This window comes from Anguilla anguilla, chromosome 13, assembly GCF_013347855.1.
Source record: "Anguilla anguilla isolate fAngAng1 chromosome 13, fAngAng1.pri, whole genome shotgun sequence".
In the NCBI taxonomy this organism is placed as follows: Eukaryota; Metazoa; Chordata; class Actinopteri; order Anguilliformes; family Anguillidae; genus Anguilla; species Anguilla anguilla.
The window spans coordinates 31,442,431-31,457,741 of record NC_049213.1 but is presented as its reverse complement, the minus strand read 5'-3'; the positions used below and the strand labels follow the sequence as shown (position 1 = coordinate 31,457,741).

Genomic DNA, 15,311 nt, shown 5'->3' with positions numbered 1-15,311 from the left:
AACACAGCGCAGACAGGGTGCTGTCGCTCTTACAGTCTGCGCAGCGCGACTGCGCACACAATACTGCTGCTGCTCTTACAGTCTGCGCAGCGTGACTGCGCAGCCACAATGCTGCTGCTGCTCTTACAGTCTGCGCAGCGCGACTGCGCAGCCACAATGCGGCTGCTCTTACAGGAGTACGGCACAGGGCACGACTGCGTGTCTGCGCAGCCACAATGCTGCTGCTCTTACAGGAGTACGGCACAGGGCACGACTGCGTGTCTGCGCAGCCACAATGCTGCTGCTCTTACAGGAGTACGGCACAGTGCACGACTGCGTGTCTGCGCAGCCACAATGCTGCTGCTCTTACAGGAGTACGGCACAGGGCACGACTGCGTGTCTGCGCAGTGCGTCGGTGTGTCTGCGCAGTGCGTCGGTGTGTCTGCGCAGTGCGTCTGCGTGCATTCTCCCCACGCGTTTGCGTAAGCTTAATCAGGCCAATTCTCCTCAAACCAAAATCAATCGGTATTTTAGGTCAATTCTCTCCAAGCCACACAAGACCAAAAAAAACACAAATCCGCCCAGCTGTATAATCTCACATAAATATGTATGCATACCTGACTGAATAACCTGCACTGTACCAAACTCTACCTGTGATGGGTAGAGGGGAGGGGACACATTGTGACAGGTTAGCCTGTAATCCACCTGAACTCCCGCCCATCTCACACCTCCACACACACCCGCACCTGACACTTCATTTGCTCTCCTCCCAAGGGACCTCACGCTCTCTCTCTCTCTCTCTCTCTCTCCTTCTCTCTCTCTCCCTCCCTCTCTCTCTCTCTCCCTCTCTCTCTCTCTCTCTCTCCCTCTCTCCCTCTCTCTCTCTCTCTCTCTCTCTCTCTGCCCCCGCCCCCCCGCCAGCTCCACTCACCCACCAGGCCATTACAGCCTGCCACACACAGGGGAGGGATTTTAATTAAAAACTGTGAGAGGAAGAAAAAAAAGAAAAGAAAGAGAAAAAAAACACGTCATTACAGCCTGTCAGAAGGGCCAGGGATTCTGTGAGGAGCTAGAGGGCCTCGGACTCCACTCAAACCACAGCTGATTATTTTGTCTGCGGTGAGCTCTGCTCGATATAATATCAGATTTGACGTGCGGTAGTTCTGACCAACAAATTACCATGGGCCGGGGAGAGATACAGCAGCAATTCAGCGTCTCCAGTGTCAGACGTTGATTACAACACGAATAAGGCTCTTCATAATGAGGTTCCATTCATGACCGGGTCATATGACACGAAAGCTATAATAGAAATGAATCATTTTCCAGTGAAACTGTGTCCGGCATTGATTTGGCTACTGATATTAAACCAAGGTCACACCTACATAATGAACAGCCTGTTAAAAACAGTCTGTAAAATGTATATGATTCGGATCCATTAAAGGACTCAAATTCTTAAACTGGTGAGCCTTCACATTACTTCCTGTGTTGAGAACATTTCAGAGTTCTAAATTACATTTTGATTCCGGGTATGTTTGTATTTCGAGAGGCTCTATAATAAGCAAGAATAATTGTTGATGTTTTCAGATTTTTCAAGGAAGGAAGAGATGATCCAGGCTCAGGAACCTGGAATATGATGTTCTGTGAAACCTGCTTCACCTCCACTCCCCACAGAAAAACAGTATGATCTGTTCATTTAGTACCATGGTAGAGCCAAAAATATTGCGGTTCACGATTATTAAAAATAAAGATTTTATACCATGCATGTATTCTACTAATTCAGTGTAAGGTAAATGAATATTTGCCTGGATACTACCCATGTATTTTTGAGCATGTAAAGGCACAGTGTAATAATTTAACATTTAAAGTCATGAACATTAACTGTTAAAATTAAATGGTAAAAATAAACATATAGGCCTATACTGAAATGTAGAAACTGCATTTGTGATGTTTGGTGCACATTAATAGGAGTTATTTATGCAGCTAACACCTTGCCACTCTGTGGCATTAATGTGTGTGACTAATTCAATAAATTCAGCCTTTCTGGGATAATTCAAATGCCTCCAACTTCAGTCACCCCCGCACACCATAAAATCACACGATTCCAGAACCAAACTATTTAGACAGCAAAAACTAACACTTTAGCATGTAATAGAAACACTGAATCAAGTCATTAGCAAAAATGTTTTCTCCAAACTAAAACAAACTCTGGATGTCAAACAGAGAATCAAATTATTAACAAAAATAGTTCTTTTCCCCCCCTAACTAGCTAAAACAAACTCTGGAGTCTGGATGTCACGACAACACAGCAACCAATTAGCATGGTTCCGCACTTCAGGCAATTAAGGGACTGTTCACCATAGACAATATTTCCCATGCTCAGTGGCTACAGCCTGTGTATTTGCCTTTGCATCACATTAAATGCTCCAGTTCACAGCAGTGCCTGTCCCTCGTGAAAGCTTAAAGCTTTTTATGCACCACTGATGCACCACTCACACGGGGAAAGGTTCACAGTTCCATTGTTTTCACCCTTAGTGTAGGCCAGAGGCAGCCTTTGGAACACACGAAATGGCTTGGCAGTAAACCTTCCAGGTACATTCTTTCTAGTCAATAAGTCTTTAATATGAGTTAGGAAGAGTCACAATGCCAAAATCACCTGTCAAACAAAAGGTGTAAATAAACATCAGCAATGTTTTCATACAAACAAAAAAAAAGGAATACAATGAGGGCAAAACACAAAATCTTCACAGAAGACTCAAAACTACAGGCGAATTGCCCAATACCAGGTGGTACTGAACACACATCTTATCTAGCCTACAGCCAGTAATGACTAATACTATGCTACAAAGATAAGGGTTTGGTCCAAGCCAATACCCAACTGCCATCCATCTTTAAAAACACGACATTACTAAAGCACGCAGAACTGCAGCCATGCTTACCAACTGAACCATGCACTGAAATCCCCTTCCCCTCCTCCACAAACTAGCAGGCCTTCGTTCAGCCTGGTCCCTGGAGCACGGAGCACAGTACACATGAGACGATGTCACTCAGCGCAACATCGACACGACGATCTGGTTTAATATTTTTGCAAAGCAAGCACAAACGGCGCTGATGAACCGGACAGCCTACGCACGGCTAGCAGCTTGATAAACGACTGCAGGCAAAAGCAACAAAAAACACCAAGAAAACAAAATCCACACTTCCTGCTACACTACCTTGCAGTACACCAAACCGTGTATGTGCTGTTGCTATGAACATTTCTAACCTTGTGTCTAAGATGTGTGTATCTTTGTCATCTCAACAAGACCAACAATTATTGTGCACACTGAAAAGGCTGGTGTTGCCATAACTGAATGGATGGGAGAGGCGGTCATTGGACAGTCACGTCAGTATGCGATAGGCTCAATGCAGGCAGGTGCAGACATACAGGGCACCAGCATGCAACCTAAATCATAGATGCACATGAACGGACATACACACACACACACACACACACACACACACCCACTCTCCCACTGACACACAAACACGCAGAGACACACACACACACCCGCACGCACACATGCACGGGAGAGTGTGCATGCACGTGCACACACACTTATGCACACACACACACACAGCAAGTGCTCTGATCTCCCTGCCCTTGACTCAGCTCCCAGCTCCCCCCCCCTCCGCCCCCCCCTCCCCATCAGTAAATAATGGGTGTCAAACCCTCCTGTACAGCCGCCCCCAACACCCACCCCCTCCTCCCCTCCTTTTTCAGAGGCGGATTCTCCGACACAGCTGAAATATTTATCACCTCTATTTCAGAGTGGCTCCAGGCAGGAGCCCGGCGCGGAGCAGCACTGGCCCGGATCAGGCGGAGCGGCGGAGGGGGAAACGAGCGGCCGGGGGACCCCGCCCGCCTTATTTAATCATTCCTCACGCGCTCCCGCCGCGGCCTTCAGCCGCTCCGTTCGGCTGTCAGGGTCCGGCGGCCTCCGCGCGGCTCCAACGTGAGAGAGAGAGAGAGAGAGCGCCGCGCTAAGCGGGCGTCGGGGGAGTTCCCCCTCAATTAAGCAGGGAAAGCAGCGGCGGGCAGCGCGGCCTCCCGAATACATTACTCTCTCCCGCCGCTACGCCGGACGCCTGCGGCTCCGCCCCGCCATGCCCCGCCCCGCCCGCCACGCTGCCGCGGGCTTTGGGACAGGGCCGAGGGGGTACTGAGGTAAAGGGGGTGGGGGCACACATGCAACCAGGGCGGGGCCCTCCCTGCCACTGCACACAATCCCGCCTTGTCCTGGGGAAGCTGTCAGGGCCTATTAATTACCTCCCCCTCTTAGCACGTTCCATGAAGACAGACAGACAAATGAATCCGTCAGTCTGAGGGCGATGGAGCTCCGAGTCTCTCACTCGCGCCGACGCACAGCTGCGGTCAGGGGCGGCCGTGACCGAGCTCGCCGGTGCGTGACGGGGCGTGGCCTATCGCCGCTCAGGGGGCGTGTCCCGGGCAGAGGAAACAGGCGGCTCCTTGTTGGGGGCCCCCAGCAGCTGTCCCAGAGCGAGGGGGCCGGCGGCAGGAGCACAGGGCCCGTTTCACCCGCTCACACAATGGGGCGAGGACGGAGCCCGTCCACAGAGGGCGGGACCTCACAGGGTCACAGGCCACCCCCCCCCCCCGGTGACACGGTTACCAGGCGCCGGTCACATGATCCTGGGGGGGGGGGGGGGTGTCACGCTTTGAACTGCGTTTATGATTCTGTTCCGTGACCTTTTCGCAGTCCGTCAGCCAGTGCACACACAGCACACGCCCCGTGCTGAACCCTTCACTGCGCACACTGAAGCCATATTGATCCGGTTCCTCTGTTTGCTTGGCTGGCTCTTCCTCCAAACCAGAAGAAGATCCAATATTGACAGTTAAACACAATATTGGAAGGCACACACTACAGCCTAAAGATACTGTACTGGAACTGTACTGCAGGGAGATGCCAATACGCATCACAGTGACATCACTACGACTGCAGAGGCATGAAAATGAATGAGCACAAGATGCATGTTTATGTCCTTCTGCACACGTCACATGCCATGCTGCCAATATGAGCTTTGTATTAGAAAGTCAGTATTACACAGCTTTGAAGGGTCAAGTCAGTTTACATAAAAGTCAACTCTGTCACCAGAGGGGTGATGTCAACACTGTTACCAAGGCGTCGATGTTTCATTGTGTCTGCAAGTCACCACCATTCCACACTGCTGACACTAGTATGGCAAATTCCACGATACCATGTGATCAAACTTCACTAAAATAATAAGAAAGGGACAGGGCAGGGGGAGTGGGAGTTGCAGCATACATAGCAATTCTGCTCTTTTATATGTTAAAAAACACCAGTTCAAAATTAAGAGTAACAACGATCAAAACAAACCTCATTAAGTCATAACAAGTCAGACACACTCCTGGGCCTGCCTGTGAAATTATCAGGCAAGCTCATAATCCATAAATAGAACAGGATAATGCCCCTTTCAGCTGTACCTGGCTGTGGATGTGAGCTGAAGTGCTCTGTGCTTTATGCTGCAGTTTGTGTTCGTAAATGTAAATGGACTGCATTTATATAGCGCTTTTATCCAAAGCGCTTTACAGTTGATGCCTCTCATTCACCAGAGCAGTTAGGAGGTAGGTGTCTTGCTCAAGGACACTTCGACACGCCCAGGGCGGGGATCGAACCGGCAACCCTCCAACTGCCAGACAATCAGTCTTACCTCCTGAGCTATGTTCGTCAGACTGCGGTAATGTTCCTGATGAGGAGCCTCATGCACTTGCTAACTGGCGCACTGAGCACAGTTCCATGGTGCATTGAGCCCACTCCCAAGGTTCACTGACCCCAGTCCAATGGCGCACTGTGCCTAGTTGCATGGTCCAGTCCTAAGCCCTGCAGACTGAGAAGCAGTAGCAGCTGAAGAGTCCACACTCAGACTGACAGGATCCAGCAGCCATGGGAGAGGCCCACAGACAAGACCAGCCATCCCAATTCAGGAGAAGACAGACAAATAGGGGAATAAATATAAAAAGGATCATCTTTCTTAGTGTCAGAGTTAGCCTCATTTGCTTTAAATAAAGCTACTGCACACAGTAGTATCCTGACTGAACCCTTCCTACCACCAGGCCTGAGGGGGAAGTGTTTATTAGGGAGGAGGGGGGGTACTGTGCTGCTCGTGGAAGCCCCGCCCACACCTGCCTCCTAAATCAGTTCCAAATGCTACAAAGCAAAGGTGCCGATGAGGGCTACAGACCGGCACTGACCTCTTTCCTCAAAACAGGAGGAGCACGGACATGGTCAGCAGGCTGACTGTACAGCGCTTTGTCCGGGAATGTCACCAAAATACTGCACAGGGCTCTACCCAAACAATGTGTCCCCACTGCTATTATTTCTGCGTTTTTAACAAGTGATAATTTTGTGTCTAACATTGCCTGTTCCGTTTTTTTAAAAATCCATTGCCTTTTCACCAACTCCCTCTTATTAACATTGGAACACACTTAGCCCATACTGTATTAGCCTATATGGAACACAAGTGTTCAAACTGAAACAGACGTCACATGTGCGTACACACTTTGAGAATTCTTTTTATTTTTATTTATTTTCTTTTAGGAGCCAGAACTCCCATCACTCAAGTGCATTTCCACAGAACAGCATGGCCCTGTACAAAAACAATGTCGAAGCTACACTTAAGGGAAAGTGAAGCACTTGTTAATCAATCAGACTACTTTGCCAAAAAAGCAGTATTGATTGTGGCAGATAGCGGCAGCCATTTTGGGGATGATGAGGCCTCACTGGCCCATCAATAAAGCTAGTTATTTTATGTTTTCTGTATAGTGTCACAAACAGCCAATCAATATGCACAACCCCCCTTGTCAATCAATATGCACAACGCTCCTATTTTATTAGTTAAAATATTTGAACAGTGTTCCTTATTTGATTTATACAACACCAGCTGATGTGCAATACATTACATGGTTAAGCAAGTTTTATGCCGAAATGCTTTTCGAAATGCTTTATTCCATCTGAAAGTCCACATCCGCGATGACGTCTAGTATTACACCTCTCAACAGAAGTAGCCTACATTTAAAGGACACAGCCTGCAAGGGTCTTTGTTACAGCCACACGAGGTCAAAGAAAATCATTATGAAACCAGGCGAAGCGTCGAGGGGTCTCTCAGATAAGTGTGCGGAGGCCGCTATGCTACACAATAACATAAATAATACACGGCACCTCAGCCACTAAAAAAATAAACTGATGTACTAATGACCTCAACAGCATTGCTAATAGCTGGCGTACTGAGAAAATCAACATTCAGCACAAATATTGAAACCCAATACGCACGGCTTGTATTATTAATACACACAACAGCACAGCTTTCAGAAGGGCATGAAATATTCAAATATTCATATAATGCACCAGACTCAGTTAATTCCATTTTATTTGGAAACCATTTTACAGTTAAGGAAAATCAATCCGTATAAACACAAAAATATTTCTTTTAAACATTTTTTTTTGCTGACGTTGCACTGCTAAATTGTAAGAAACAAACCCTTTCTTTATCCATATATTCTGAAATCACTGATGGCATTGGTTTGCCCATTTATGTTGCACAATAACAACCAAAAAATAACTGAATAAAAAACACCTTATGCGAACAAACCTGCATAAAAAAGCACTGCATAAGAACTTCAGCACAAAAAATAAGGCACCATATATGCACATCTGAGAGATGCACAATCATATAAACAGCTCAAACACACACATACACCAGGAGAGATAGACATTAATAAGGGATAAACAAGATGGCTTCTATAATCCCCCTGTGGAGATACAAGCACATTATTCCTCGTGAACGAGAGCAGTATTTACAAAAGCTGTAGTGTGTTCCTGGGGGGAGGGCGAGAGAGGGAGGAGGGAGAGAGGGAGGGAGGAGAGAGAGAAAGAGCAAGAGGGAGAGGGAGAGAGAGAGGGAGGGGGAGAGAAAAACAGAGGGAGAGATAGTGAGAGCGAGACAGAGAAAGAGAGATGAGGAGAGAGAGACAGAGAGAGAGAGGGAGGAGGAGAGGGAGGAGAAGAGAGAGAGATAGAGAGAGGGAGGAGGAGAAGAGAGAGAGAGAGAGAGAGAGGAAGAGGAGAGAGAGAGACAGAGAGAGGGAGAGAGAGAGACAGAGAGAGGGAGAGAGAGAGAGAGAGACAGAGAGAGAGATGTATGCTGCACTTTCACAGGTTCAGGCAGACTGAAGCCTCATATAAAAGGTGAAACTGATTATATTTGTATCAGACAGTGACTCTGACAGCACAGCTCAGTTAAAAGGCAGCCCAGTCACATTTTCCTCTTTGTTCCCAGGGAAAGAGAGGAGACGTGCGGCTTCCCCTCTCACCGTGCTACTGAACGCTCACCACAGTTTGCCCTTATAAAACAGCGCCGGCCGCGCAGAGTGATGGACGCAGGCGCCGTAATCGGCCTAAACCGCTCTTTTCCAGCGCATTAACCCCAGTGCCCCCCGCCCCCCCAAATCATTTCCCCCGGAAATAACTCCAAAAACAAAAGCAGTAGAAAAATAAAACGCCGGTGTGAAATAACACGGGGGGTCCTGGGAGACGTCAGACAGCAGAATCCCCGCTTTAAAATCACACCTCCACCGAGGCGCCGCCATGTTCAAGTGAGATAAAAACTGAAATAAAAACAAAAGAGCAAGAAAATGCTAATTATGAGGCGGGAAGCGGGGGGGGGGGGGGTAAAAACCCCACTCAGAATGCTTTGAGTGTTTTGCTCTCTGTGTCCACAGACAAAGAATGGAGAGAGAGAGAGAGAGAGGGAGAGAGAGAGGGAGAGAGGGAGAGGGGGGAGAGAGGGAGAGAGAGAGAGAGGGAGAGAGAGAGGGAGAGAGAGAGAGAGAGAGGGAGAGAGAGAGATGGAGAGAGAGAGAGGGAGAGGGAGGGAGGGAGAGAGAGAGAGAGAGAGAGAGAGGGGGGGGAGAGAGAGAGGGAGGGAGAGAGAGAGAGGGAGAGGGAGAGAGAGAGAGAGAGAGAGAGAGAGAGAGAGGGAGAGGGAGGGAGACAGAGAGAGAGAGAGAGAGAGGCGAGGGGACTGCGCTCTGTGTCTTTTACCACACCAGGCACGGATCGATATTATTAGAATTTTTCTTAAAGGTCTGTTTATGAAATGCAATAATCCTTCATTAAAAATGCAATCTGAGCTGGGGGAGCGGGGGAGCGGGGGCGGGCAGCGTAAATGATTCATGGTTTGATACATCTCCCGTATAATCTGGTCCCCGGGGAGCCCCGAGCGGCGGGCTTCGTCACACTATCCACCGCGTCCACATTAGCCCCGCCTTCAAACGGGGAGAGAGCAGCGGCGGGCTTCGTCACACTATCCACCGCGTCCACATTAGCCCCGCCTCCAAACGGGGAGAGAGCAGCGGCGGGCTTCGTCACACTATGCGCCGCGTCCACATTAGCCCCGCCTTCAAACGGGGAGAGAGCAGCGGCGCGCTTCGTCACACTATCCACCGCGTCCACATTAGCCCCGCCTTCAAACGGGGAGAGAGCAGCGGCGCGCTTCGTCACACTATCCACCGCGTCCATATTAGCCCCGCCTCCAAACAGGGAGAGAGCAGCGGCGCGCCGACAGGAAGCCAGCCAACGGGAAACGGACGAACGCGACACCCGCCGTCCAGAGGAACAGCGGCCCACACCGCCAACTGCGCGGAAGCAGCACCGCGCAGACCCAAAACCCAGATTCAGAAACGCCACACCCTTTCCCCTGGTCCCATCCCAATTTTTTATGGACCTTCGACCCCAGCATGTTTTTCTCTCTCCATATCTGAGATTCTGTGCCCTGCGGAAGAAGCTGAGATCTGCCCTCGTCCGACTGGATGTAAACCGGCTAATGGCAGCGTCTGCAGCTTAGCGTAGCTGCTTTAGCTCTGACTGTCTTAACGCCTACCCATCTTAAATGACATTTCTTAGTAACAGGCAGAGCAGGGACTATCCCATACATGGAACGGCCTCACTCGATCCATCAGCGGTCTTAACGGAAAGGCAAACGGCTCGCGCTCCAAGGCTGTGTCAAAGGTCCGAGCTGGGAACACAGCGGAACGGGTCAAACTGATTTACCACACAGCTCGGCCAATCCCCGATCACGGCTACGGTCACATGGTCTCGTCTGCCTACAGCGTTCCCGATCACCGCATCCACTGGCCTTCCTGCCCCCCCCATCCCCCCCCCCCCCCCCATCCCCCCCCCCCCGCCGTATTCACATGCTACATCAGAATTCTAATATCCTGCATTGATCTCCATCTGGGGACAGCATTATTACTCAAACCAAACGAAGCCAAAGGGATCAGACCACTTAAGAGGGCTTTAGATCGCATTAATATTAATTGCGGAGGTCACTGATGTCATAACGCAGGAAAGACGCAGTGTTGCAATCGTCTCTCTCTTCAGCGCTTTTGCTGAAGGTGCTATTGAGAGGGCACTCATGGTGTTAAAAGGGTGTAAAGAATTTCATGTCTGAAGCGTATTCAATGCAGCAGATAAATATTCTATCACTATTCACTGTGGCAATGGTGTGTGTTTTCACCAAAAAGCCAGTGTCTGTGTAAAAGAGAGAGAGAGAAAAAAACAGATCCGTGGAATTAGAAGCAGATTTAACGTAAACCAGAGCACTTCATAATCAACATACCACCCGGTTTGCCCTGAGGAAGTGTTCAGTATTCTTCCTCCTTATCACAGGACAACGTTGCCACCAACACACCCCCTACCCCATGAGCACCAAGAGGGCTAATGATGATTAAATTACAGAACACTCTCAAAGATAAACCCACCAGTGCTCACAGGAACAAAACAGATAACTTCACCAGGGTGGGGGTGGGGGTTAACTGTGACAGCAGTGCCATCCACACCTCTACAGCCCCTAAATCAGGATCTGCATCCAGCCATCCAGCCTTGACACTTCTCTCTCTCTCTGTTTTTCATTCTTTTTTTCAGCGGCACTGAAGTGGATGACAGTGTGTATCGCAGAGTGGCTTTTCAGCGCATTTGTGCTCCGTTGGCTGATTTCACCATCCAGCTCCCCCCCCCCGCCCTCCTCCTCATCATCAACGGAGCATTACCAAGTCAAATCAGGTGTTGCTGCAGAGCTCTCAGGAACAAGAGCACTACAAGCATCCAAGAAGGTTCACTCACTCAAACACCTAGCTGCAGACGTACCGGCCACTCTGAAGTAGGAAGTGTGTGTACGCGCACGCGCGCGTGTGTGTGTGTGAGTGAGCGAGCGAGTGTGTGTGTGGGGGGGGGGGAGGAAGCAGAGCAATCATTACCAGCTTAAGGCGATGTTTTATGAGCAAAGCTACATTATGTAACGCAGTGTAATGGAATGCAATGTGACGCAATAAATGATGTGTTTTATTGGTGGCATTAAATATGTTTTCTGTTCTCAGGAGGCAGATTTTTATCTCAGGGGGCCCGCTGTAGCCACATTAGCGCTTCCCTTTCAAGTGTCACCAGGAATTACGGCGAGCTTCTCATCCTCGACACCCTGACTTTCCCGGTAAAGGCAGCGCCCCCTCCCCCGCCCTCCCCCTCCAAACCCCCACGCCTCGCCGCGCGGGTACACTTATCGCCGCCTTTCATCGCTCTCATTATAACCGCCGGCACACACAGGGCTGATGAGCTTCCAGAAGAAAGGAGAGAGCGAGAGAGAGAGACAAAAAAAAGACAAAAAAGCACAAAGAGGACCTGTCTTTTTGTTGGCCTTTTTCATTTCTGCCAGAGAGAAAGAGGGGGGGGGGGGGGGGAGAGAGACAGGGAGAGAGAGAGAGAACACCTCAGGGGAGAGAGAGAGAGGATTGTGCATATTGTTAAATGTGTCATTTGCAGAACACGGTGTTGATTAGATGAGAAAAGCTGTGGCTGGAAGCCCCCCCCCCCCCCCCCCCGGCTCCTGCCGCTGCACCTCCACGGGACCACTGGGGGTGACGGGGATGGGGGAAGGGGGGTCAAAGACACTTCCCCGGGAGTGAAATTTGAACACGCAGCTGTCCAGAGCATCACTGGGCCCTTCATTACGCGGCTGCCCGGTCCACAGAGCCGAAGCTCTCTCACCACGGAGGGAGCAGGAGTCCACCGGAGCCCCATGCTTTATTCATTCACACCCAGCCAATAGCTGATGATAAGTGACACTGGGCACGCTCAGTGAGGTCAGCCGCTGGGCCAGCGGACACTGATGAAACCCGGGGGGGGGGGGGGGGGGGGGAGATATCAAACAAACGAATCCTCGGTTTAAAATCACACCTCCGCCCTTCACCTATCGCACAGCTCCTTTCTGTAGTCAAGTTATAACTGCAAATGGGCCTGCCCTCACACGGTCAAGAGCACAGGCCATTGCAACAGCGTCAGAGCCGCACACGTGCCTGCGCCCTCACACGGTCAAGAGCACAGGCCATTGCAACAGCGTCAGAGCAGCAAATGTGCCTGCCTGTGCTCACACAGTGAAGAGCACAGGCCATCCCAACACAGTCAGAGGCTGGAGTCCTGCTGTGCTCTGTCTGCTCATGGCTGCGCTGGTTTAAACCCCCCCCTTGCAGACACCAAAAAAATGATGGACAAAAGCCCCACGTGTCGCTGTGAGGAAAAACAAAGAGCTGAGAATGAAACACGGTGGATCCAAAACCCACTGGGGTAAAGAAACGCAAACCTTTCAATTACAGCAGAACGCCTTTACGAACTGAAACGCTGGCATGGAGGAGGCTGGGGCAAACGGACAGATTTCATAAAGAAATGCGCCTGTGGCTGACTTGCATGATCCAGATAAAGGGGGTGTTTCTATAACAACAAGGAAGTCCTTTTAGGATATTTACATTTCCTTCCTTTTTTTAATTTTTTATTTACAAAATAAATACAACAGCATAGCGTGCACTTGCTTACAGAGTGTCAAAGACAATTGAGCCAAAACGGCCAATAAATAATCACAGAATACTTCAGCATGATCTAATATAATACTAATAGCTGTCTAATATAATACTAATAGCTGTCTAACTAGCCTAAATATTCACCAGATTTTATTCAGGATTTTTTTCAGTATTAGCCTATATTTCTGCTACAGTGCAACCCCCTGGCAGGCATGTTAAATATAGGAATAATCCAGAAAGAGATAAAAACCCACAGGAAGGATCAAATGCTGTTTAAATACTCAATAATAAATCACTCCATGAATACATTTCCGCTCAGCCAAAACCTTAAACACTCACAGAATGCGCAATCTATTAATGCCACATAATTATTTATTTTTCCTGTTCCGCATAATTAATCCTTTAATAAAGGGCATCCTCTGTGTATCCTCTTGCACAACCTACCCAGTATCTTGCAGCCACATGCAAAATGTCTGTTCTATAGCCTAGCTGGTGCAGTCTTTTACAGTCTGAATTATGCGATGAATGACGTCTAAATATCAAATGGTAGATTGCTGTACCTAGCGCTTGCCTTCCAAAGCCAAGAGACTCCATCTGGCTGGAATAACAACCTTCTATTTACATTACAATAGAGATCTGTAACTACCTAGATGTGATTACTGGGAATTAGCCAGCTCAAATTAACATTCCCTGACCATATATTACAAGTTGCCAAAATTGTACCCGGTTTAACGGATAGCTATACATAACATCAAACTCCATCTCAGATTTGATGGAAAAAGCTAGCTACGTGTCCATTTACGGACTAAGACTCGTGACGGTGAGATGCTAGACCACCTTCTCGGCGTCTGTCATAGAAGGATTATAACAGCAATGTTAATTACTGGTGACAGCAGAGATCACTGTCAGCAGGCAGACTATATCCATGGACTGGTATTGACAGATGAGAAGTAACACCGGAACAACAGCACTCACTGACACCACAGATATCAAAACAAGTTACATCGATAAATGTGATTCTACCAGGTGCTAATCTGTGACATCTAACACACTCAAAATGACAAAGCAAAAAATAAAAGGTAGAGGAGGAAATCACATGATGGTACAGCCCCTTCTGTCGTTTTTGTTTTTACCCAGTGCGATTAATTCAGTACCCACCTATACGCTATTAGAAGTGATTATTTAAATTTTTATTGTCAAGTAGCCTAATTTATTATTTAAATTTACATGTCAACATAAATTTGAATGACTTGTATATTTTGCATGCCTTTTCCTTCATTTTTCATTCAGGATTAGTGTACATTATGAAATTAATTTACACAATTGTGTATGGAGATATTTTAAGTACTGCAGTAGTCTATCCTATGAACATTAGCTTTCGTTGAGAAACATAATGTATCCTAAAATAACAATCTAAGATTCCAGCAGTTTATCTAGATGATTCTACTGAAGACCATGCACAATTTAGCCTACTTCATGCATGAAATCCCCTAACAATGCTGATTTGGCAATGATTTATTTATGATAGAGTACTGTCAAAATTAAAATATATCAAAAGTATCAAAACCACTTCTGATGTACACGACAGGAAATTCAGCTCATATTATTACAGCATTAAACAACATGGATAGCTACATGTCTCATTGAATACAGCCCACAATAAAAATATTAAACAGGATCTACAGAAAGCAATGCTTTAGAAAGACTATCCATATTCCACATATGGGTAGTTGAATGTATTCCCAGTTATACAAAGGTAAATGCTTTGTATAAAATTGGTTTTTGATTCACTCCTACACAAAGGCCATGTGATCAAATGCATTCAGAGAAAAACTGAAAAAGGATAAAAAAGCTATAAATCACAGTATTAACCAGATACATGCAAATTCTGAGGGGAAAAGTATCATACACTGAAAAGCCTGTTTAATTTAGCATTTAATCAAAAGCATTATCGTTTCATTTGTATTTTCAAAAATCTTTAACAATAAAATAATAAAATAATTTTAAGTATGTTTGTGTATCCGACCCAAACTGGTCCCCCACTCTATTGAACTGTGTCATGTAGGCCTATTTGACACACACACTGGGCCAGCAAGTACTGGCCACTCCAGACTTCAATAGCTTCAAAGGAACCTTTAGATGCCAAAAAGGAAGATGACCAATGGCATTAAAAACAGTGTCTGATCTTAAAAAAAAAAGAAAAAATCAATGAAAAGATCAATTCCCAGAGTCACCCGAGCAGGATCTGCAGCAGCTTCAGTGGACACGTTAGAGAAACGCCAGCACTAATCCAAACCCTCAGAGAGCCCAGGACCTGGGGTCTGATTCACTGCACCGGGCTTCCAGAAAACGCTACGCAGCGAGGGCTCCTGCCCACCCCCGCTGCAGAGGGAGCCCCCAGGACCCTCGC

At 47.8% G+C, this 15,311-nt stretch overlaps 1 protein-coding gene across 2 annotated transcripts in view; it reads right to left on the bottom strand.

Annotated features, from left to right (window-relative positions):
- rerea (arginine-glutamic acid dipeptide (RE) repeats a) overlaps positions 1-15,311 on the bottom strand; it is a 190,812-nt gene that overhangs the window by 160,554 nt on the left and 14,947 nt on the right. The window lies entirely within an intron of this gene.